Below are 24,805 nucleotides of genomic sequence, written 5' to 3'. Positions count from 1 at the left end.
AGTAGTAGGTAATCATGTAACTCACTACTTCCGTCACCTGAGCCGCTGTCCTCATCTTCCTCCCTTGATTCATGTATTGTGTAGTTGGGTGGTATGAAGTGCTGATTTATTTTGATCATTGTTAGGCTCTCCACATTTTTGGGCAAGAGACTGGTCCTTCTCACTGTTACAATGGAAACAGCAGCACTGAAAACACGTTCGGAAGAGACACTTGTGACAGGGCAAGCAAGACAGCTTATCGCCAGCCTGCTGAGCAGTGGCCATTCGGCCCTTTTCCTATACCAATACTGCAATGGGTTTTGATCAATGTTCACCTCTGTTGGGTCGTCCAGATAGGCCTGGACCTTCCGCTCAATGTTCAAGGGTGCTGCTGCTAATCTTTTCTCTGTGCATCAGCACTGTGCTTAATACCAATGCCTAACTGTAAATACCAATCGTGTAACAATTCTACTGGGCCTAATGATGATCCAGTTATTGTTGTTGTCGATAGTGATGGTGAGTGTTCTGAGCCAAACGCACTGCCTTCAGCCTCCAAAGTTGCACTTGATGCCGGATGCCCTGCTGCAGTACTTCTTGTGGGTTGATCTAGCGGGCTTTTAATTAGCTGCCGTTTATTTTCCAAATTACTCTCTGCCTCAGCTATCCAAGTTTTGTAGCAGGCAACATCCATCTCTGAAAAAGGAATTAATGTCTTCAGTGCCAATTTTGTCAGTGGATCCAGAATTGTGGCACAAATGTAATGTTCTTGTGACAAAATCTTATTTTGCACCCTTGTATTTTCAGTTAAGCGACGGGCTAAGCTCTCCACCAAGTCATAGGTGTCTTTTTTCCTCTACACCTTTGTATGATTCAGACAACTTCTTCAGCTGATGCTCTAGCATTTGCAATAATGGGATAGCTTGGCCCATTATACAGTCCTCCTTGCTGACTTCACGTGTGAAGACCTCAAAAGGACGAAGCATGTCAGTCAGGTATTTAACTAGGTACCATTGGTCCATCTGAAGGGTAATGCCTTTCACAGTAGCATCCAGTCTTTCCATGACATATTCATTGAGTGGCCTGTACTGCTCAAACAGACGATCAAGCATGTAATACGTTGAGTTTCAACGTGTTGCCACCTCCTGGATGAGTGCTTTGACTGGCATTTTATGGTGACGTTGAATGATCAGCTGCTTCTGAGCTTTAAAAGAATGGCTGAAATGAGTGCATATTCTTCAGCAGGTGGTCAGTAAGTTGCTGACTATGGGTTCTTTTTTCAGAAAGTCCTGAACTATTATCGTTATGCAGTGTACCAAACACGAAACCCTGAAATAGGAACCAAGCTCCATGGCTTTAAATACATTACTGCCATTATCTGTGGCAACAAAACCAAGACTAAGCCCTCATGGGCACAGCCATTGAAAAACCTTGCTGCGAAACTCTTCCAAAATGTTTATAGCAGTATGAGATTTCTCCATGGTGAACATAGCTACAGTTGTATGTTTCCGATTAGCTTTAAAAATCTCAGCTGTGTCAACAGCACCTCCTACAGATAGCTTATCTCTAACCCCCACAAAAGAGACCCAGTGTGCAGTGATGCACATATAATCTGTGGCCTGGCAACTGGTCCACATGTCTGTTGTCAGGTGGATATGTGAACAGCACTCTGCTGCAAAGCTTGTCCAACCAATTCCAGCACATCATGATGTAGTGCCGGAACAGCAATTCTTGCGAAATAGGACCGGCTGGGAACCTTCCATTTAGGGCAGATGGCTGACACAAATTCACGGAAACCCACCCCTTCCACATATGAAAAAGGGAGAAGGTCCAGTGCTAACATTTTAGCCAACTTTGCATTGTACAACCGTGTCGTTCGGTGGTTGCGTTGGAACTGCCCCTCCAACCTAAGCATGCTCTCAATGGTAATCTAGATAACTTTCCTTTGTGGTGCTGTTGTTTTCATTAACCCACTTAGGTTTAACGACGCAGTTTGTCTCATTGCAGTACTCGGTCGCCTTGGTGTCTCAGACTGACTCTGAGTATGGCTCTTACTGCGGTGCCACTCAGATGTTGCTGAAGAGGATGTGGGCGGTCCCACTATACTACCGGGGACAGGGCTAGAAATGCCTCCCTCTTCTTCACCTTCCACCGCAATAATATCGTCTCCTGATTCCTCATGCCCGACTTCAATGGGTTGAGTTTTTTACTTTGTTTTAAGTGAAGTAATTGATTCGCCCACACAATAGTGTGGTGTATTCTGAGATGACTTGCTTGGCCTCCGGTACCATAGTTTGTACCAAGCTTACCCCGCCGAACACCTTGTCGACAAATTGAGCCTATATCAACGTTCTCCTCCTTGGTGCTAACAGAAAAGAAGTCCCAAACTGGGGGAGGAGAACTTTCTGGCACTGCTGGATGTGCCACTTTCAATACCAGATGAACTGCAGGGTGTGCTTGGAATGTGACTTTGTGAAGCTACACTTTGACTTTTACTACCACTACCTACTGAGATGGTTGAGCTGGATGTAGCTCCCTGCCGGGCCTTTGAAAATATGGCAGCTGGAGGTCGTTGTGTTGTAACCTGTGTTGGTGGTATCCGCGCTACATCTCGCTCAGTAGCAGCCTTTCTGGATAGGGTGAGAATGTTTGGTCTCCATCCCTTTTGGGGCTGGAGTGACGTGCGTGATGACTGGCTCGTCTTCATCAACATCATCCCCTCTTCTACATCTACCTCCATGACTCTAAGTTTTTCTGGAACCTTCCTTTTCAGAAGCATTGTCTTGTGGCGTGCATCACTCTCAGACTGAGCTGGTGGCTGCCAAGTTTGCTCCACTTTGTCTGCAGAAAGCTTGATTTCCTGAAATGCCCCTACTTCAGGAGCAACAACTACTATTGTGGGCTGTTCTTGCGGCTCCTGCTGTTCTTGGGGCTACTGCTGTTCTTCTGGCTGCTGCTGTTCTTGCGGCTGCTGCTGTTCTTGTGGCTGCTGCTGTTCTTGCGGCTGCTGCTGTTGTTGTTACGGCTGCTGCTGTTGTTGTTGCGGCTGCTGCTGTTGTTGTGGCTGCTGCTGCACACTTATCTGCTGAGTTTCCGCTTACGTTGATTGTGTACTACTTAGCGATAATGACATTTCAACATCGCTGCTCGTTAGTAGACTGGCTTGGGCCTAGGTTGGTGGGGTTGGACCGCTGGTGTGGAGGTGCTGCTCCCAGCTTGGTCCCCGGACAACGCTGCAGCAGGCGAACTTTTTTTGGTCCCCAAAAAAAAATTTGCCGGTACACCAGTCGTGGTTATTGGCACTTCCTTTTTCTGATCCTTCTTCTCACCAGCAACTTTCTTGGTACTGGACCTGGTACCTTTCTTCGGGGCCATCTTCAGATATCAGGCAGGACGCAGGTGCACAAGTTGTGGTCACACGTGGACGTGGTGCGCAGCAGGACTTCTGTCTGGCAGTACAACGGGTGATGATGATGACGACACCTCCTCCTCTGGCTTTTTGTGCACCTAAAAGCAAATAAGCCAGGAGAAGAACATCAGTGAAATGTTGCATTTGTTGTTGTGGTTCAGTTACTTACTACTGTACTAGAACAAACAAACAAAAGATAATATAGTCTAGCCATTTCTGAGACTTTGTCAACAAGGGCTATGTTATATTACTGTGTACACATTACACTCTCAGGAAGGATAGGAAAGAGAATAAGAACCACCAAAATACAAATGTAATGGACGTGGGATGGACCCTATTTGGCATTAAACTATTTGAGCATCACATCATTCATGGAGCTGCTGCTGGCAAAGGGGATGGATGGATGGAAGCAGTAAGTCAGTAGGAAAATCATGCAGGCCTATATGGCAAAAGCAGGACACTAATAACTCTCACCACAAAAAAAGCCACCAGCCACATGGACACTCACAAATCACAAGCAACAAGCAGGAGGCCTCGGAAACACCATGAACTGACAAAAGGCCTATAAAAGCCAGGCAAAGGATGCATGCTAAAGCACATTTCTCTGCCTTTTTAATGCAATAAAATCCAAAAACGAAAATACACAGGCCCAAAAAAGGTCTGCAGGGTGCATGCATTGCACACCAACACGCTCCAGACACACACAACAAAGGCATGTCTTTAAGACACCCAACATCAGAAAGCCCACCCCAAAAAAACACATTTCCCAACTCAATCCAATGCCATCCATGCCCTAAATGATGTCTAAATCCAACAGACCACACAGAAACACGTGTTTGATACAGATGTGGCTACCTGCTCTGAGCCTACCGGATGAAAGCAGGCCTGCTGGCAGACAAGGCCAGACAAGCTTGCAGGCCTAGGCTTCAAAATGGCCAAAAGCCACATGGCCAGGCCAACAACAGAAAGCCCACCCCAAAAACACATATTTCCCAACTCATTCCAATGCCATCAATGCCCTAAATGATGCTTGAAAATGAAATACATTCAAAAAACACTAAAGGAACAGTTGCTTCATCATGCACCCACCCATGAGGCCATGACTATCTCTGGGCCTATAGACTACTACTACCCACAACATTTAAAATAAAAAAGGAATGATAGTTACCAAAATTAAATTGTAGTTGCAACAACTGCAATGCCCCCAATCAAACAGACGCAACAACCACTTACTTGTAAAATATCCAATTCAAAAATTCTCAAATCCAATGGCAATGATGCAGCTGACAAAAAGAGTGATCTTTCCAGCTCAAAATCCAGAGGCAGAATGAGCAGGAGATGGACAAGGCACTGGGAGGAACCTGCTGGACCGGAACAGGAAGTTGGAGATTCCATGGCACTTCCTCTCTCTCCCCCATTTTAAAAAAGGACTCCTTGCACAAAAAAGGACAGCCAAATGTCAATCTGAGGAGTTTTTTTCATCCAAATCATCATTTGCAGAAGATTTTATGCTGCTAGAGCTGATATTCTTCTCCAGATTGAAAATTTTACATGTTCGAGTTCTCGAGCATCACATTACTTCTGCCGGATGTCGATGGTGCGTCCAAAATACGTGTTGGCGTTCTCGAGCTCCCTGTCGCGTTGAATATGACGTGTTCGCGTCCTCGCGCTCTCGCTCACGGTCGAGAATGACGTGTTCGAGATCTCGTACTTTCGCGGTGCATGATTACGAGACGAATGACGTGATCGCTGGCGCGAACTCGCGTGAGATAGCGCAAACGTCTACCAACATCTCGTGGAGCATGCGAGCGTTACGGGAAAACTTGTCAGCGAACGCGGAGGTCCAGGTAAGGCGATCGCTTCCGGTACGCTGCTGATCGCTTAACTTTTGGTATTTTCACGCTCCCCGATAAAATGCCAAGTTATCGCAATTTCCGCAAGCGGAATGGAATTTGACGCCCACCCCTAATGAAAACCCACCTCAATCTTCTTGTGGAGAAATAAATAAATACAAATAATTGTACATGCTACTTAAAATCAAATTGCTAACCAAAGCAATCAATCTATCTATCTATCTATCTATCTATCTATCTATCTATCTATCTATCTATCTATCTATCTATCTATCTATCTATCTATCTATCTATCTATTCATCTAGATCTATATATTTATATTCATAGCTACATCTATATCTATCTATATATAAATATACATATGTATAGATTCTTTTTTTACTGAAAAAAGCAAAGCTTACCAGATGTTATAGTTAGACTCATATTTCACTCATACAAAGCCCGTGAAATTCAGCAGTTATAGGTACCTGAGCTAAGTATAACTCATGCCCCGTAATGCACAGCTTATGACCACGCATATTACATCACTCATGACATGGTCAGTGGCATCACTCATGAAATTACTGCTGAAATAACTCAAATATTTGCCCCATGTGGCACACTCCTGTTTGTTAAAAGAAGGTATATTAATGTAGTTACAGGTTGGTGATGCAGTCAGGTTAATCCTCCTGAGTAAGAGGATAATCTTTAGGATGCCTTTGGATGCTGGCCTCTGACCTAGAGGTGCATTTCCCTTATGCACTCAGTAGTAAAATGTACAAAGTAAATAATTTTCTGTAGTTGTACTGCAAATGTTTTTATTCACATTTAATCACAGTTAGTTGAATTTCCTCATCATTTGCATATCCTTTGTTTATTATTACTTCGTAACAGTCGTATTACATAATTTAGTATTGATCCATGCCCAATGGATTTCGGGCCGTATGGGCCCTTCCTCAGGGACAATGTTAACTGAAAAAGTAGAGGATATTTCAGGTTCAGTACAAGGGAACTGTAAAATGGTAATGCTGTATTAATGACTATAAAAGGACTCGTCATGCATCTGTGATCTGCGCAAATGTCACTGTTGCTATTTCTCAAAAATTTATCAAAAGAAATAAGAGTGTCTCCGTGTGTTGGTTACGATTTCCAAAGAAAACGTGGTGCTTAGTGAGTGGGAATGGCTCCGTTAGATTAAGTGTGGTTGCATAACCGAGTTAAATTGATAGGCTTCGTGCGGTTGCATGCAATAAAAAACTGGTGAGATGTGCCCAATTTAACTGAGGCATCATCCAGTGAGTGGGAGTGTTTTCTAGAGATCTGAGCTAGCGAGGGGATGTGGCCCCATTACAATTCACTCCTTCTTCCACTCTTTCCCCCCTGCCTGGCAGTGTGGGCCTGGGGTGAGCTGCTGCTGCGGCCGGCTCAGGGGCTACATGAGCAAGTAGACTGGGGAGACCATGCAGCAGCTCCGAAGGTGAGGCACAGAGTGGAGCTGCCAAGTCTGCGCTTCCTGGTAGCACAACAGGGCTTCTTGTGGATGTAAGAGACATCTGCCGATGACAGGGATTGTTGCGCTTTGCTCTGCTGGAGGTATTGCCAGGGGGGCTTCCCCTCCTCCTGGCTTGGGGCAGCAATGAGGGGCCCAGGTGCAGTGTGGGCCTCCGGAGAGTGCAGGGGGAACATCGACGGCTGTCTCCCTGATGCCCTTGAGCAGAGCTATAGAGCCCACACTAGAACTATCTAGCGGCACCGGGTTTTGGGTTGCAGAGACACCCTTTGACTTGGCATAGAAGTGGGTGGCCCAGATGCAGAGCAGTCCTTGTAAGTCCCCCAGAAGAGTCCCTGGAGTGAGGCAGACCGCAGGGGCTGGTTAGCCCGTTATGTTGTGCAGGCGAGTGGGCCTCCCCATCTGGTCATCAAAGGAGAGTGGCTCCGACTGAGAGTGACTGCTACATCGAGTCTAAACTATCCCACTGCCAAGTGGTCCGAGCAGCGCAAGGGCTGTAGGCCCTGGGAAAACACTTCTCCGACAAGCCAGCCATGTCATCTTTCTGGCTCCCCTTCTTCCTCCCACTATTTGTTGCACAACAGCCAGGCGGTTGCAGTCATTATCCCGAGGGAAGATACTTGCAGCCCGACCTGGCAGGGTCGCATTGTACAGGCGAAAGGTGCCACTGTGCCTGAATAGACTGAGATATACCTGCGGTGGCTGAGGAGGGGAGGGCTAGCTTGGACATTGGCAACCTGTTTCCAGGATGGCCCGATGTATTGCCACTGTGAGGAGGCACCACCAGTTGATTGGGGGCTGGTCCAATCTGTGCTACGAAGCCCTGCCCATACTCCTGCTGCATGGGACACCGCCATTGCTGCTGCTTGTGGGGGACTTCATGCCCCAGGAGTCTTTGCGCCAAGAGGCAGTTGATTACGGGCTGGTTCAATCTGCACCACCCCTCTAATGTCTTCTATGTCAAGGTGCCAGTAACTGTTCAGTTTAGCTTGGGGCGGAGCTAGCCGGCAACCGAGATGGCTGTCTGAGTCCGGAGCTCCTCAGCTCAGAACGATTATCCTGAATTAATGCTGCTCATTTGGTGCTCTGCGAGAGACGACCTGCAGCGCTGGAGAGAGCGTGACTGCTGCGGTCTCGATTGTGGTATCTCAGACGGGGCCCGTGGCTTGTGGGATCGAGCCCTGACATCTGGCGCTGAGGCGTGCGGCAGGCCTGTGAAGCCGTGGCCTCAAGTTTCACCCCTGCCGCTGTGGAGATTGAGGCTGGCGGGATGGGATATGCGCAGCATCGCGCTCTGGAGCAGGACGCAGTTCTCCAAGTGAGGCGGTGAGCGGGGGTCCGCGATCTGTGTGGGGGGCGCCTCTCTCCCCCCCTTACCTTCGGTGTGGTCTCGGAGTTGCCGGAGCTAGGCCCGGGGTGCTGTGTTGCTGCAGCCTATGAGGGATTGACGTGCCGAGAGGCGCCTGGCCACTGGGGAGGGCCTGAGGGAGCGAGGTGCTGCAGTCTCTGCCATTTGGGGACGAACGTGAGTGCCTGGGTCGCCCCCCCCCTTGCTCACTCCCTTGGTGTTCCGCTATGGGGTGGGCGCCCGCAGGGGCCGTTTTCCCCCTCCGGTGGCTACTTACTGATTGCGACGGAGATGCCCTTTCTGTGGAGACTGCAGCGGAGTGTTTGGCTGGAGCTCCTGGCCCGTGCTCTCTCTGGTCACCACTAGCCCTGCCTGAGGTGACTGTTGCCTGCTCCCTAGCCTTTCGACGTGCGTGCTGGTACTGCTGTTGAGGCCTGGTGTCTCTGAGGGCTGTCCGCCTGCGCCTGGAGGTCCCGGCACTGGGAGCTGCCACTTTCGCCCTGCGGGTGTTTGCCCACTTCCTGGCAGATTACTGAGCGCATTGGGGCAGCGGGCCCTCCTTCCTCTCCTGCTGAGCTGTTTTTCCCCCCTACGTGGCTATTACTCCTCCTATAGGCCGCTGGAGTTGGGAGTGGGCCTGGTGTGCCATATAGACGCCGTGGCTGGGGTGTATCTTGGCGGTAGACCTGCGCCTGGAGCCTGGTGGAGCTCCCCTGGTCAAAATGGGGCACCCGGATAGATCACAGCCCAAGCTTTCCTTCAACCAGAAGGGCTCGAAGGCGGCGGATGATGCCGGGAGTGGTGGCGCGGCTGATAAGGACATGACCAAGGAGGCGCAGCAGCAGGACCTACAAGTGATCCTCCTAGCCATGGAAAAAAACCTTCATGGGGCATGACCACTATAGGCACGAAACTGGACACTCTCATTTACCGTATGGACCGCATGGCTGAAAGGCTGGATAAGCATGCGGAATGACTTGATATGTCGGAGCGATGCCTCACTGAAGTTGAAGAGGCCCACACTACGCTGGAGTCTGATAACAGGCAGATGGGCAGAGCTATGCAGTCACTCCTGGACAAGACTGAGGATTTGGAGGCCTGCTCGCGCCGCTGTAACCTGCGCGTTACGGGCCTGCCGGAGAGTACCCCGACGGGTAACATGGAACTGTTCATGGAGGGATTGCTGAAGAAATTGCTAGGAGATGATGCTTTCTCCCACATGTTCATAGTGGAAAGGGCGCATCGCTCTTTGGGGCCAAGACCCAAACCAGGTGCCCCCCCCGCAACCCATCATAGCCAAACTATTGAATTATCGAGATCGGGATGTTGCCCTAAAACTCGCTAGAGAAAAGCAGTCTTTACAGTATGAGGGTTCCACCCTGTCCATATAACCTGACTTCACGGCTCGGGTGCAGGAAGCCCGGAAGCAGTTGGCCCCATGAAGCGCCAGCTGCGTGATCTTGTCGCAGATTATGCGATGCTGTATGACGCGAAATTACGTGTCAATCGACAGGGGAGAGCCCTGTTCTTCACGGATCCCAAGGCGCTGCAGAAGGCCCTAAGAGACTGGCAGAGGGAGAAGCGACCGCCGAGGCCGGAGAGAGGAGATCTGGATGGGGTTCCATGGAGGATCAGGAGTGATTGCTGCGCGCTGCAGACTAGTTGGCACCTGGCTGACCCTCGACAGGTTTTGTTGACTGGATATGGGGTGTCTGGTACCCATAGCCTACTTTATTTCTTGCTGGTAGGTATGTCTCTGGTCCTTGGGGCCCTAACGATGCTGATACTGGAGGGACTGACATCCACTCTTCAGGTATTAGCTGCTCTGCTCTGCTGGACTTGTACCCTTTTTGCCTTAAAACCATTTGTAATGATATTCTACTTTCCGTGCATTATAACAGTTTGCCATTTGACTTTTTGTGTTTAGTATGGCCTGCTGGAGTTTGTTTGGCCTCCTACTTGAACTTGCTGCCTTTGGTGATGCTAGCTCTGGGGTTCCTTTGAAATGTACGATCTTTTTGATGGGCGGACCCTCTTTTTTCTTTTTTCAACTTTCCAACTGAGCATGGTGTGGTATTGACACCACTCTTTATTCTTTAGAGTTCTGGAGCGGGGGGTCACAGGGGGCAATGTTTGCGCTATTATTGTTTAGTGTCCCTAGCACAAGTTTTGTCGGTTACATCTGCCCCCGCGTGACTACCACTGCTTTCAAGGTTATTTTTCAGGGGAGGGGGTGTCTGCTGTATGGATGAGTGGGGTGTTTGAGAGTGTTCCGTTGGTGTGGGTCGAGTGGGGGGTGGGAGACTGTCAGTTGGGGCGGAAGGATGAATGCGGCCTAGTTGGGGTAGGGCAGGCGTGGGAGGGGGGATGGAATAGCGACATTGGGGGGCCTTTTCTTATGTATTGTTGTGCGTTGGTACTGTTGTTTGAGGCAAGTAAGTGGACCGGGTGGGGTGACAGTAAAGTGAAAATGATGTCCCACAACTTTGTATTGTGCATGGCAGGTACTATTCTTTTACGTTTACTATGGCAGGAGACATGACAGGGGGGGAGCAGCTCCTGATACACTGCAGTTCCTTACCTGGAACGTGAAGGGCCTGAATGATCACCGCAAAGTCCGCAAAATCCTTCAGTATTTGGGGAAACACAGGGTACACATTGCGGTTTTGCAGGAAACCCACCTCCCACCGGATAGCCACATCCTTTGTTATAGGGTGCTCCGTGATAATGTTCATGCGGCAGGTTTTACCACTCATGCCCGAGGGGTCCTCACTTGGTTTAATCCTAAGTCCTCCCTCGTTTGGTCACCAATAGACACTGATAATGAAGGAAGCTTTACAATCACGAGCTGCTCGGGTAAGGGTATGGATATGTGTATAGTGAATACTTACGGGCCCAACTTCGACCTCCCTTGCTTCTACACGGAACTGGCACAGAAGGTCCACACGCATGCCGACAGGGTAATTTTCTGGGGGGGATTTTAATCTGACTCGACATCCTGCGCTGGACAGATCGGATGGCCCGCCGCGGGCACCCTCGGCCTCTGCGCGTGCACTATCTATGCAATTGGCAAATCTTGCTTTGACTGACGTCTGGCGTCACCGACACCCAGCGCAGGGTGGATACACACACTACTCAGCCCCTCATAATATACATACGAGGATAGACTACTGGTTTGTGTCCTCTTTCTTTCAGAGTGTGCGCTCATGCGAGATCCTGCCGCAAACTTACTCGGACCACTCGCCACTTTTGCTTTCCTGCTCCATGCCAGTGCGGCGGATTCCACCTTTTGCCTGGCGCTTTCCCCCTTACTCCTTGTTAGACCCTCTTTTTAAGGAGGAACTCTTTACGGCGCTAGAAACTTTCTTCAAAGCTAAAGTGGGTTCTGTGGACTTATTCCAGTCAGTATGGGAAGCGTTTAAGCTATCTGCCAGGGGGGTTACTATCTCTAAACATGGAGGGGTGCTGAAGTCGATCCGAGGTCGCCTTGAGCTCTTGGAAGGTAAACTTAGAGATTTGGAGGCGTTGAGATTGCAGTCTGGTGGAGACTCTATTGACCGGGAGATTGCTCGGGTCCTCCGGGAATATAATGACGAGGCGGATTTAGAGATTAAACATCTAGGGAAGTATGCTATTGCTAGGACTTACTGTGAGGGCGAATGCCCGGGCGCGGTACTGGCCCGCTTGGCTAAGCGAGGTAGGGAGCGCTCTTCCATTCCAGTGATGAGGTCGGAGGACTCGGAGCTCCCGCTCTCGAACGACACGATTACAGCTCGCTTTCGGGACTATTATGCAGCCCTGTATGCCTCGAGGGGGCCTGCTCCAGAGGAACGAATAGTGAATTACTGGTCCCATATCGAGCTTCCATGGCTCTCTAATCTACACCGCCAATTTCTGGCTCGTCCCTTTGACAGAGATAAGGTGGTGCTGGCGCTATCTTCCATGAAAAGTTGGGGGGCGCCGGGCAGTGATGGCCACACGGTGGCATTTTATAAGGCATTTTCCGATCTTTTGATCCTTCACTTGATTAGCCTGTTTAATGACAAGGCCAATTCAGGCTCCATGCTACCCTCTATGCGGGAGGCGATTATTGTGGCGATTCTTAAGCCGGGCAAGGACCCGAATGAATGTGCCTCGTACCGCCCACTTTCCCTTATGAACGTGAACACGAAAATCTTTGCCAAGCTGCTCTCTAATCGCTTGTAGTCTCTTGTCACTTCACTGGTGGCCCCGGAGCAGTCTGGCTTCATCCCTACGCACAATCTTATTTATAATATCAGAACAGTCTTTGCCGCCTTTCAGCACACTCGCCTGGAGGTGTCGGCTGTTGCTGTATTCTTAGACATGGAAAAGGCTTTCGACTCGGTGGAGTGGGCATTCTTGCACCACGCCTAAGTAGGATGGGCGTAGGCCTTTTATTTTTGCAGCTCCTATCGGTACTGTACTATAAACCAACGGCCCGCAGACGTATTGGACCGCTAACTTCGGACTCCATAGTGGTGGGCAGGGGCACGAGACAGGGCTGTCCGCTATCCCCGATACTCTACGCATTGGTGGCTGAGCCCCTGGCATGTGCCCTACGCGAATATCATAGCCATCGAGGTATCCGCTTTCCCATGTATAATCTCATTGTTTCTACATATGCGGACGACACGCTCATCTATGTTAGAGACCCTGTTACTCATCTTTCTTCTGTTTTGCGGGAGATAGTCCTGTTTGGCTCCCTCTCTGGCATTCGGGTCAACTGGACGAAATCGATCATGTTCCCACTGACAGCTGCTACGGTGGAGTTTGAGCCTGAGTACCCACTACAGTGGACTACTGAGACGGTGCGGTACGTTGGTATCCGTCTTCACACGGACTCAGAAATTATTTTTAGGGAAAACTATGGTTGCGCTGTATCTAAGCTTGAGGATGACGTTGAGAAATGAATTTCCCTCCCGCTGTCACTTTTGGGACGCATTGCATTAATGAACATGGTGGTGCTCCCGCGCTTTCTTTTTCTCTTCAACACTATTCCGATGGTCCTTCCCGTCCACTTTTTTCGTAGACTGCAATCTCTGATGGTGCGTCTGGCTTGGGCGGGTAAACAGCCCAGGGTGGCTTGGCATATTTTACGACGGCCATATGCGTCAGGCGGCCTGAATGCCCCAGACTTTGAATTCTACTATCGTGCAGCGCAGGCTGCCCACGCTTATTCGTGGACTCACGGGCCGCCGGACGCTCCTTATGTCCGTATCGAACGGATAGTTGCTGATCCGACGCCCCTACCAGCCCTATTAATGCAATTTCGGGATCGCCGTACGGGCCTGTTAGATTCCTTATTATCAGTTGTCCACGCCTGGCACTTCATGACGAACGCACAGGCATGTTTGTTATTGTATTCCCCGAACGCAAGCCTTGAGGGGTGCTACTGGCTAGCTCCCTGCAGGGAAAAGGGAGTAATCTTAGCCCTTCGCCGGCTTGGCATTCAAAATATGGGCAACTTGTTCGCTGGTGGCACAGCGCGTACGTGGGACGAGGTGGCCCTTGAGGTGGCACACCCCCCCTTGATGGCACGCTACCAGTTCCACAGGGTGCGCAGCGTTCTGCGTGAACTTCTTGGGGCGGACATGGAGGAACCGGGGACGGTTGCCACCCTTGATTATGTGGTTACCGCCAAATCCCCTATGAAATTAGTTTCTACTCTCTATCGGACAGCACGATCTGAATTATACGCAGAATACACAAAGCTGCGATTGGCCTGGCAGCACGACCTGGGTACCGATATGAATGAGGAGCTTTGGAGCTATTGCTGCGCTAGTGTACGGAAAATCTCTCTTAACGGCCGCCATAGGCTTACACACTTCAAGTTCCTGAACAGAACATATTACACGCCTGAGAGACTACACAGATACAAACTTCGTGAGTCCCCGGAATGCGAGCGATGCAGGGCCCCCCTGGCAGATTTCCTGCACGTTGCGTGGTCATGCCCCGTGATCTTCTCCTTTTGGTAGTCGGTTTATAATGAGCTCAATAGAACTGCAAACTTGGCCTTGGTTCCGGACCCCTTATTGGCCCTATTGGGCTATTCGAAACCCTTGCGTCCTTCACAGCGGAGACTAGTAGATATGGCGTTCCTTATGGCTAAGCGTTGTATTGCAAGGGCCTGGATGAGAGGCCCCTCCCCTACTCTGAGTGTGTGGAAGAGAGAATTGGTATATTTCTGCACCCAAACTGAGCTATACAATGAGTTGATGCCCCCCAAGAACAGACCCAAAACGTCTGGGCTGCGATACTGGATGGTACGTTTATTCCAGCTAGGCATGCTGGAGCTGCTGAAGGTGAGGAAGATGTGTGGGATGGGACCGCGGTGGACGTTTTCAGTGCTGAGCCTGATACGTCAATGGATGTTGAGACGTGTGCATGACGTGCGCCATGATGATGAAGGGATGTTTTGAACTGGAGTTGGGACGCGACTAGTGGTTTCCCTCCCTCTAGATCTGTGCTTATTGCCAAGTTTGATGTGATGTACCATGCCTTCACTGACTTATTGATGCTTTGTGTACCGCCATGCAAATTGACCTGCTGACTGCCCATATACCACTTGTGATTGCCTTATTTTTTATATTGTTTTGGTTTTCCTGCTTGTTTTTGAAAACGCAATAAACAGATTAAAAAAAACAAAAAACTGTTCAGTTTAGCCCCTGTATTACAGTTTTACCTTGACCCTAAGATTTTTTTATCCAACCAACTGCTGACTGGTATCCATGTAATGTTATCACTGACTTTTGTTTTGCCTTGTTCTGCTATTCGTTATGGTTAAACGGAAGGCTACTGAGAGGGGTGGTAAAAGTAAAAAAATCGAAGAAATCACATAAATCTGTGGGGGAACACTGCATACTTGACAGAAGTGACAGCCTCTTGGAGGAATGTGGACAGATCTTGATTTCAGATCCTACTGATGCTCCCTCAAGAGGACCTAGTTCCCTACTGACAGTTTAGTAGAACATTGCCAAAAAATTCCAGGGATAATCTGGAGGACAGGGCCACAGGGACATGATCTTTCTGGTGAAACCCAGAGAGCACCATGCCAGCCATCACCACTGCCCCCGCCCTCCCCCCCAGGTTCGTCTAGCTCATCAGATATCATTACTGTAGACCTGCAACCCAAAACCGTCTTGTGTAGTAATCGCTTTGTGTGAGTTGCAGGAGGAGCAGACAATTGACAGCAACTAAGAAAATGTTTCTAATAGTTTAGAATGTAGCACACCTAAAACAGCAGTGGCTGGTAGTCCTACCCTAAATGAACTCTTGCTTTTTTCTCTTGTACAATCCTTGAAAGAGGAAGTGGGTGTCCTAAAATCTTTTGTTACTTTGCTGACCTCCATAGTTAACCGGTTACTCGCTTCTAGCAGGCTTCCAGTATTTTTTGGTCCCCAATTGCATTCTGCACCCCCTTGTGGATCTTCATCCCTGGCCCAAGTATCATCCACAAATTCAATATTATGAATCCTAGATAGCACCCTCTCTAGGCTTAAGGAAAGAAGGGTTGACAGTCCAAAAGAATAAAATATGGGAATTTTTGCCAATCTGCCCAAGAGAGAAAATTTTAATAACATGACTATTTCACAAAATTCAAGGAAACAATGCATACTTAGTGGCCTATTATGATGGTGATCAACCCGCCATCTGTACCTGATTTACCCCCGCCATATTAGTATGGCAGGGGTACCGTGGCGGACAGAAAGACTGTCCGCTGCTTTTCCGCTGATACGCAATCGTTACGATTGCCTGTTTTGCGGATCTGGGGCTTAATATGATGGCGGTGCCGAGCAGTCACCACCATCCATATTATGATGTGCAAATTTAAGGGCCTTTCCACAGCAAAAGGCCGGAGAAAATTGCTTTGGGGGCCTGTAACCGGACCCCAGGGGATGGGGGGTGTTGGCTGCACTTGGGGGGTACCTATGGCACCCCCTTACATTACCATACACAAGGGGGCAGGCACCACGTGGTGCCTGTCACGTTGTGTATGGCACTGCAAACCATGCACTTTTAACATTGCAGGCGGAGCTGCACCAAGCAGCACCATCTGCAATATTTTTTGCCAGAATGCGCCCGCCAGTGTGGTGGACGCATCCTAATTGGCCTTGTGGGACCGCCACACCTCTGGCGGTGGGTCCCATTTTCCATTACGGTTTGTCCGCCCGACATCGTAATGGGGCCCATAGTTAGGAGTAAATGTGTTACTTCAGCTACATCATGATGACTATCATCCATAGGCTATCCCACCCTTTGTCTTTAGAGACTGAAGAATTGCTTAAAAAAGGCAATACATTGGTTCCCCACGTCCAGGGATGTCATTCATTTATCTGAGATGATATCATTAATGAGAAACGGTCAGGTAGTAGCAGCCCCGGATGTGATAATTTAGAGCTAACCCTGAACACAGTTGAGCTGGCTAACAATCTAGTGAATCTAGACCGTAGGACCTTCCCTTTAGCCAACTCTAAAATCCAATTTAAATATACTAGAACACAAACCCATTTTAGCACTGAGTCACTTGCATCACCACTTAGGTGTATTGACTAACTTAAGAAAATGCCAAATGTCCATGAAAGTTCATCTTGGATGATTCTGCCTAATGCTACTGGAAAAGACAGTGGGGAGCAATTGTATGTAACAAGTAAACTTTCTTTGTGCATAAATACGCGATACGTTGCAACCTCTTAGCTGCCCACCCCTTAGAACTATGTATGACTCTGTATGTTACGATTCCACTTCACACAGTACTACGCTAGGAAAGGCATTTATAGATTCCATAAGCTCAGATAAGGTTCTTTAGGTACCAAATGGCAAAAAAGTACAATATATATATATATTGCTTTAATTGCTTTAATAAGTGAAATTCACTGTCCTGAATATTTGCACTAATAGTGTTCTAATCTATGATTAAGTATCCCAATTGGGATGCTGAGAGGGTCTAGAGTTTGGTCCTGAGGAAAGCCAACTGATCAAGAAGGTAAAGTGATTTGGCGGAAACCTTTAGACCCACAGATGTTGGAGTCCCAACAATTGCTCCAATAACATCACCATGTGTGTTCAACATTGACAAAGGATCCTAGAAAAAATCCTTTAAGTTGCCATTTAGATATCTGTGAGCAATTTCAGACGTAGATTCCTCCCTGAAAACATAACAGCTTGGTGAGGACTGGATGATGAAAAATGCCACTGAAATCCTAGTGGATGAGAGTTCTTAAAATAAAATAATAGGTACAACTGCCCCCCCCACCAGTAAAGGGGGAGTCACAATCAATTATTGATTTAAGTGTATTCCTTTTCTATTGATTTTGTGGTAGTACTACTGAATATCGACACCAACATTATCGTAGTACATCAATATCGAGGGGAAAATATGGAAAGATTAGTGTATGTAGTAATGTATAGATCTGCTATTCCTAACTCCACATCTAAGTACCTTAAGGACATCTACACCACGTAGGTACCTATATGATAGATACTAAAAATCCAGACATTACTTACCTGTCGATATTTTACTAAATATTTTGGGGCATATTAGCAAGGTCCTGCGATAATTATCTCTCAGCGCTTTTAGCGCGAGGATAATTATCGCAGGCTAATGCTGGATTCCATCGTGAAGATAACATGCTATCAGCAACGCTTATCTCCCAAGCAATAGGAATCCATGTGTTAGCTGGTAAACAGTGTGATTATCGCTGGAAATCCAGCGATAGTCACACTGCAACCAGCGAAACCTTGCTGATAGGGCAGGGTGATGTTAGCCATGTAATCCACCTCCCATTGGATTACATGGCTAAGTCTGAAAATTAACAGACGTACAAAAGCAGCCTTAACCGTGGTTAGCGCTGCTTTTTTTGTCTCTAACAGGGTTAGCATGAAGCTTGATAATAGGAGCAATGTCGCTTAGCGACATTTTTCCTATTATTTTGCTCTGGAACGCCCACTTTGCACCTCATTAGAGATGCAAAGGGAAGCATGGTGGAAAAGGGTGCTAACATGCGATTTTTCATGTTAGCACCCTGTTGTTGATAGGACGATATTTTTATCTCTTCTTCTTTGGCTTTTAAAGCGAAAAAAGAGGAGCTAAAGCCCTTGATAATATGAGGGTCATCTCACTTTAGTGTGCTAATTAATATGTGGCTGTATATTACAAGAGAATGTGTGTAAAATTTGAGTCCTTTTCAGGGAAAAGGGAAAATAAACTATTAACTCTTGAATTGACATAGTCTACTTCTTCAAAGGGTCTTCTGCTCTATCAGCTTCACTATGTATGGATGCAGTTCCAGGAGGTATCCTATCCATGAAAAAAGAAGTAGAGTTTGGTGTTCTCAATTAGTACAAGAGTTTCTAAATACTTCACAGCAATCAATTATAGTGTGTGTGTGAAAAGTTCCAGATTCATATCATCTAGGAAGCTTGAGCCTGCAATTGTTGTGTGATTTGTTATATGAGTTTATTCTTTAATTGTAATGTGTTGGAGGGTTGATATCTCACAAGCAATTATTTTCACAGCTGTTCACATATCTTTGCCTCCTTTAACAGCCCCCCACTATCACATTTCTCATAATCCTATTGCCTGCCTGTCACAAACATAGTTTTAACAAACATACAATAGAGGATTAGAGAGCATAGCAGAAACCAAAGACAGGGTGTTGCTGCCACGTAACTTGTGATCACGTTTGGCTCATACTTGAGTCCAGATGTTTTAATTTTTCATCTGCTTTCAAAGGTGTTAGAAATGGGGGTCTTAGTTTGAAGAGGTAGGTACCTTTGACCAAATAGGGGCCCTTGCTTCTAGTCAGGGTAAGGGGAATACACTCTTTAGATAACACCAGCTCACCCCCTTCGTAGTTTGGCACGAGCGGACAGGCTTATCCCAAAGGCAATGTGGACACCATACCTGTTTAGAACAATAAAATATCTTTATCTAAACTAAACAAGACCAAAACGACAATATTCCAACATATAGATACTTGGTAGTATGTCTTTAAAAAGGGTTGTTGCAAAAATAAGCTTGTTGATGGTAAATGCAACACTTTAGTCTCAAAATAACTTGGATGCGTACTGCAGAACAAATGAAAGGGTCGCAGAGAAGGCGATGTACTGATTCTCCCTGCGCTACGGTCATGATGCAACAAAATGGCGCCTCGATGCGTTGCGACGATCTGGTGCGAAGGGACAAAGTGGCATCTTTGCTGTGATGCAACAACGTGGAGGCAACGCGTGCACGCCCGATGGCCGTGTGGCAAAATCGGTGGTTTCCTGAGCCGCGACAGGCCCTCCGACATGCATCTCCGGTGATGCGAGCAGCGGCGACACACTTCCTTAGCGATGTGACGGCCCTGTGACACGCTTCTCCGGTGATTCGGCGGCGAGCAGCGGGCGCACGCTTCCTTGGCGATGCGACGGCGGCTGGTGAGACAGTGACATTCTTCTCCCTCTTTGCGTCTCACTTCCAGATCCCAACTGAAAGTGCCTCACACACAGTTTTCTTGTTTAATATATTTTATTAAATTTCATAATGCAAAGAAATACAAAACAACTTAAAAACTACAAGAAAATTAAAACCATAAAATAACATAACATACAGAGACCAATTCTAGGCGCAGCATAATGACAATGTTCATTAGAGAATAACTTCTAAGACTTATGATGAATATCTTGAAACCTAACTATGCATCGTCGTGTCGTCCGAGTCTTGAAATGCTGAAAGAAAGGTTATGGCAGCTGAATGCAAAGGGCAAAACAAATTATACAGGATATTTGTCTATTAACCATAGTGTCAATAACCAAGACAGGCAACGAGCGCTCTAGGTCATTGGAGCGGAGTGAATTCTTGACCCAGCTTCCGTAAAGCAAACAGATACCCATGTCAGGCAATCTCATCTCACATCATTCACCAAGGCAATGGCGGTGCCTCAATCACCACATCATCTTCCTGAGTAGTGAGGTATGTTTTATACAATTCACAACGTTTTTTTGGGCGACTGCTCGGAGGGAGCAGCTCGCTGTAATTTTCGGTCTGTGTGCTACAGTACAGCATATCTTGTCCACGTGACCAGCAAACTGCAATAATACGTCTCGCAATCAGCTACCCCATATCAGTTAACCTCCTTATGGCTTTAGGCAGAGATTTAGAGTAACCAAGCAGAGCAAGCATTGGGTCTGGGGTCAATGGCTTATCAATGATGTCCCCAAGTAATTTAAAAATCTGTGTCCAGAAATTAGCTATCCCCGGGCACACCCATGCGAGATGGAGGAAGTCGGCAACGCTCTCGCCACAATGCTCACATGTAGCAGCATCCCGCAGCCCATACCTATGGTGTCTCTCAGGAGTGTAGTATACCCTATTTAGGAATTTGAAGTGGATCAGCCTGTGCTGCCCATTCAGCAAAATACGCTTCGTGCTTTTGCAGCAGTATTTCCACGTCTTGTCATCTATGTTGCTGGAGCAGCTGTGCGCGTAATAAATGCACATAACATAACATGTCAACTCCAAAGTACACTGTTCACACCAGTTTCGCCTTCGTATAATGGTTGGAATGTATGACATTGTTCTGCATTCTGTCCGTCAATTGTTCATTTTGCATTTGTCACCCCGAGTGGGACGGGTATGCCCAGACGTGGGTCCTGTGCTCTCCATGCCACTGGAGGCAAGCTATCCTAGCTGATGAGGGCTGAAAGCCCGAAACCGGTCCTAGGATGCTTGTTTCCAGTCCAAGGAGGAACTGGCTTGGCAGTTTGGGCTGGTCTGTTCCCATTAGGGCGCAGGGTCAAGACTGATTTGCATATGGCTGTGCCCAAACTGGAATGGCATGGTGAGCAAAAAAACAATGGATGTAGGCCCAGATCTCTGTACTGGGGTAAATGTATGACATTGTTCTGCATTCTGTCCATCAATTGTTCTTTTTGCATTTGTCACCCCGAGTGGGATGCGTATGCCCAGACGTGGGTCCTGTGCTCTCCATGCCACTGGAGTCAAGCTATCCTGGCTGATGAGGGTTGAAAGCCTGAAACCAGTCCTAGGATGCTTGTTTTGAGTCCAGGTATGACCTGGCCTGGCAGTTTGGGCTGGACGGTTCCCATTGGGGCGCAGGGTCACGAGTGATTTGCATATGGCTGGGTCCAAACTGGAACGGCACGGTGAGCAAAAAAATGATGGATATAGGCCCAGATCTCTGTACTGATGTAAATGTATGACATTGTTCTGCATTCTGTCCATCAATTGTTCTTTTTGCATTTGTCACCCCGAGTGGGATGGGTATGCCCAGGAGTGGGTCCCGTGCTCTCCATGGCACTGGAGTCAAGCTACCCTGGCTGATGCGGGCTGAAAGCCCGAAACCGGTCCTAGGATGCTTGTTTCCAGTCCATGGAAGACCTAGCCTGGTAGTTCGGGCAGGACTGTTCCCATTGGGGCGCAGGATCAAGACTGAATTGCATATGACTGGGTCCAAACTAGAATGGCATTGTGGTCAAAAAAACGTTGGATTTAGGCCTAGATCTCTGTACTGGTGTGAATGTATGATATTGTTCTGCATTCTGTCCATCAATTGTTCTTTTTGCGAGCGGAAACTCTGAACAGTCTTGTATAGCTTTGCAATGATGTGGTTCGGTGTGTCAGTTCTAAAAATATATGTGAGGGCACCCTCTTCAGGAGGCTCCGCCATATCAGGGCCCAGGTTCTCAAGTAATGACCGCCTAAGCAGATGGAATTGGAACCTGGTAAGTATTGTATGCTGCTGTTTCTCCATGGCCACTTGTTCCCACGTTCTGACTATACCCTCGGAAAACATGTCACCTATTGTTTTGATTTGTAGTGATTCCATCGCCCTCGCAACCCCCCTGTCAGTGCATGCTGGTAACCATAGGCACCAGTCTAGTGGAGTGTAAGGGGAGTACAACACTGCTCCCGCCTGTAATTTCAAGAGCTATTGCCAGGCATTGACCATTGCGTTAAAGGAGTCTATAATGCTGGTCCTACGGTCCGTTAGGGTTAAACAGGAGCACTGGCAACGGGCGTGGAGGCGCCACCACTCTCTCAATCTGTATGTGCAGGGTGTCAGCCAGACCATGTATCCAATAGTGCGCGTGAGTGCTTTGGGCCACCCTGTAATATACTTCTAAGTCTGGGGCTCCTAAGCCCCCCCATGTGATACGGTAATGTGAGTATATCCCATTTGACACGCGCATGTTTGCCTGCCCAAGCAAGCCTAATTAATAAAGATGTAAGTGATCTGAAAAAGGAGCTAGGAAGCACCTTCACAATGTTAGCGAACAGGAACAGAAACCGCGGCAGCACCACCATTTTCATAATTGATATTCTTCCCACAAGGGACAATGGCAATCTAACCTAACGGTCAACGTTGTCTTCTAGCTTACTCATAGCGACCCCGTAGTTCTCCCTAAATACCACCTACGAAGGGCCTCACACATAGTTACAGGTACCCCTGACAGGTCAGAGCTCCCAGCAAGTAAGTTTAGGGAAGCTGGTGGTGAAGTTCCTTTGTTCCTGGGACTTCTTCAAAAACAGGAGGTCAGCTATTCGCAGACCCTTGGAGACTTTTCTTCAGATGGACACATCATACAGCAAAGTCCTTCTTCAAGCAGGGGACACAGCACACAGCAAAGTCCCTTTGCCCTCTCCTCAGTAGAAACACCAAACTGCAGGCCAGCTCCAGACACACATCAAGGGCAGTACTTCTCCTCAGTCTCTTCAGCTGTCCTCTTCAACAACAGGTTCCTCTTGATCATGAAGTAGTCTGATATACTGGGTTCTCAGTTCTGACATTTATACCCCAAAAGTCGGTGTTCTCTATGTGTGAGGGGTCCTGGACCCAGTCCAAACCAGTTATGGGTGCACTCTGCCAGTGCACAACTTCTTCCTTTGTGAATGTGGGCCAGGGTCTTCAGATACCCTGCAGGAGGTGGAGCCAGCATTGTGGAAGGCAGGCCTAGCCCTATTCAGGACCAGATGCTACTCCTCCCACCACTCCAAATGCAGATCGGCCTATTCAGCCTAGTGCTGACTCACCCAGACTCCTGGAACCACCCCAGCCCCTGTCACTCTCAAGCCAGACAGTCACTCCACAAAAAGGCAGAGGCACACAGAAAGGTTGCACATGAAAACAGCCACTTTCTGAAAGAGCTATTTTCAAACACAGAATTTTAAAAACATCTTTACTAAAAGAAGTGTAATTAAAGTCTGAGTTCAGGGATGCCAAACCCCAATTTTCAATCTCACTCCTATGGAAAGATATGCAAGAAAACATGTTACACATCATTCCCCATTCTGGCCTATGGGCAAGATAGCCTTTCAATAGTGAAAAGCGAAATTGGCAGTATTTCACTACCAGGACATGTTACCCACACTAGTACGTGTCCCACCTTTCACATACACTGCACCGTGCCCAGGGGACACCTTCGGCCGACCATAGGGGTGTCCTATGTGCAAGAAAAGGGAAGAGTCAGGCCTGGTAGGTGGGTTCACTGGCCAGGTCAACATGACAGTTAGCAAACTGTGCACAGGCACTGCAGTGGCAGGCCTGAGACATCTCTTTGGGGCTACTTATGTGGGTGCCACAATCAGTGCTGCAGGCCCACTAGTTGCATGTGAATTACTACCAGCCCCAGGACACTCAGTGCACTTTACAAGGAAACTACTAGTAAAACAAATATACCAATCAGGGATAACCAATCACAATAACAATTTACATAGGAGGCACTTGCACTTTGGCACTGATCAGCAGTGGCAAAGTGCCCAAAGCATCTAAACCAGCAAAAACTAAATCCAGCACAGTGTCAAAAATACAGGAGGTAGAGCCAAAAAGTCTGGGGAAACCACCCTAAGGATGCCAGGTCTAACAAAAGGTGATATGGATTTGCCTCTGTCTCGGTTCAGCACTTTAATCTCATGGCATAGGCAAGAATGTATGATGAAACCCCACATGCATTTACCATGCATGCTTTTGCAGAGTACTCTCTACCCCAACTGCGCTGTTACCACGTGTTTCTTTACCACACAAGTCATTACAACAAATTGCCTTAAGGGGGTGCTGGACTCTGGAATAGTATTACTTACTATTCCAACTCCAGTCCACACAACTTTAGGGAAGGTGTTGGACTAAAAATCCAACACCAGTCCAACAACGCGCCCCCTAAAGCAGGTTGTTGTAATGACTTGCATGGTAAAGGAATGTGTGGTAATGTTCCCGTTATAAAGGCAGATCGTGGCAATGAATGCATGGTAAAGGATGTTTCCTCTGGGTGATGTTTATCTGAGTGTCTGATACTCGGTCAGTTTTTATGCTGGTGTGGCATGGAAAAAAGTGTACTCATGTTGGTGGTTCATTAAATGTCAGTGTGTGCTTGAGTGACCACATCTGAGGTTTTTATTAGTTATAAGAATTGTTCAAGATCATCTGCCTCCATTAATTCCATAGTTTTGCCTTCGACTTTGATGATCATGAGAGCTAGGTTTAGGAGGCCACATTTTATTTCCCTATGCCCCAATTGTGGTCCTAATGATAAAAATGTATTATGCTTCAGAATTGAATCTGAAGAAAAGATAGCTCATACGTATCTCTTGTGAACTTCAAGCATATACAGCTCATTCGTCTTTGTTGCCATGATCACTTTTCTTGCTTGCTGATGTTGAAGAAAACAAGCAATGGTAAGTCTCTCTCATATTATACAGTGAGCTCTCTGG

Source organism: Lissotriton helveticus, chromosome 5_1 (genome assembly GCF_964261635.1).
Source record: "Lissotriton helveticus chromosome 5_1, aLisHel1.1, whole genome shotgun sequence".
Lineage (NCBI taxonomy): Eukaryota > Metazoa > Chordata > Amphibia > Caudata > Salamandridae > Lissotriton > Lissotriton helveticus.
This window is presented reverse-complemented; position numbering follows the sequence as displayed.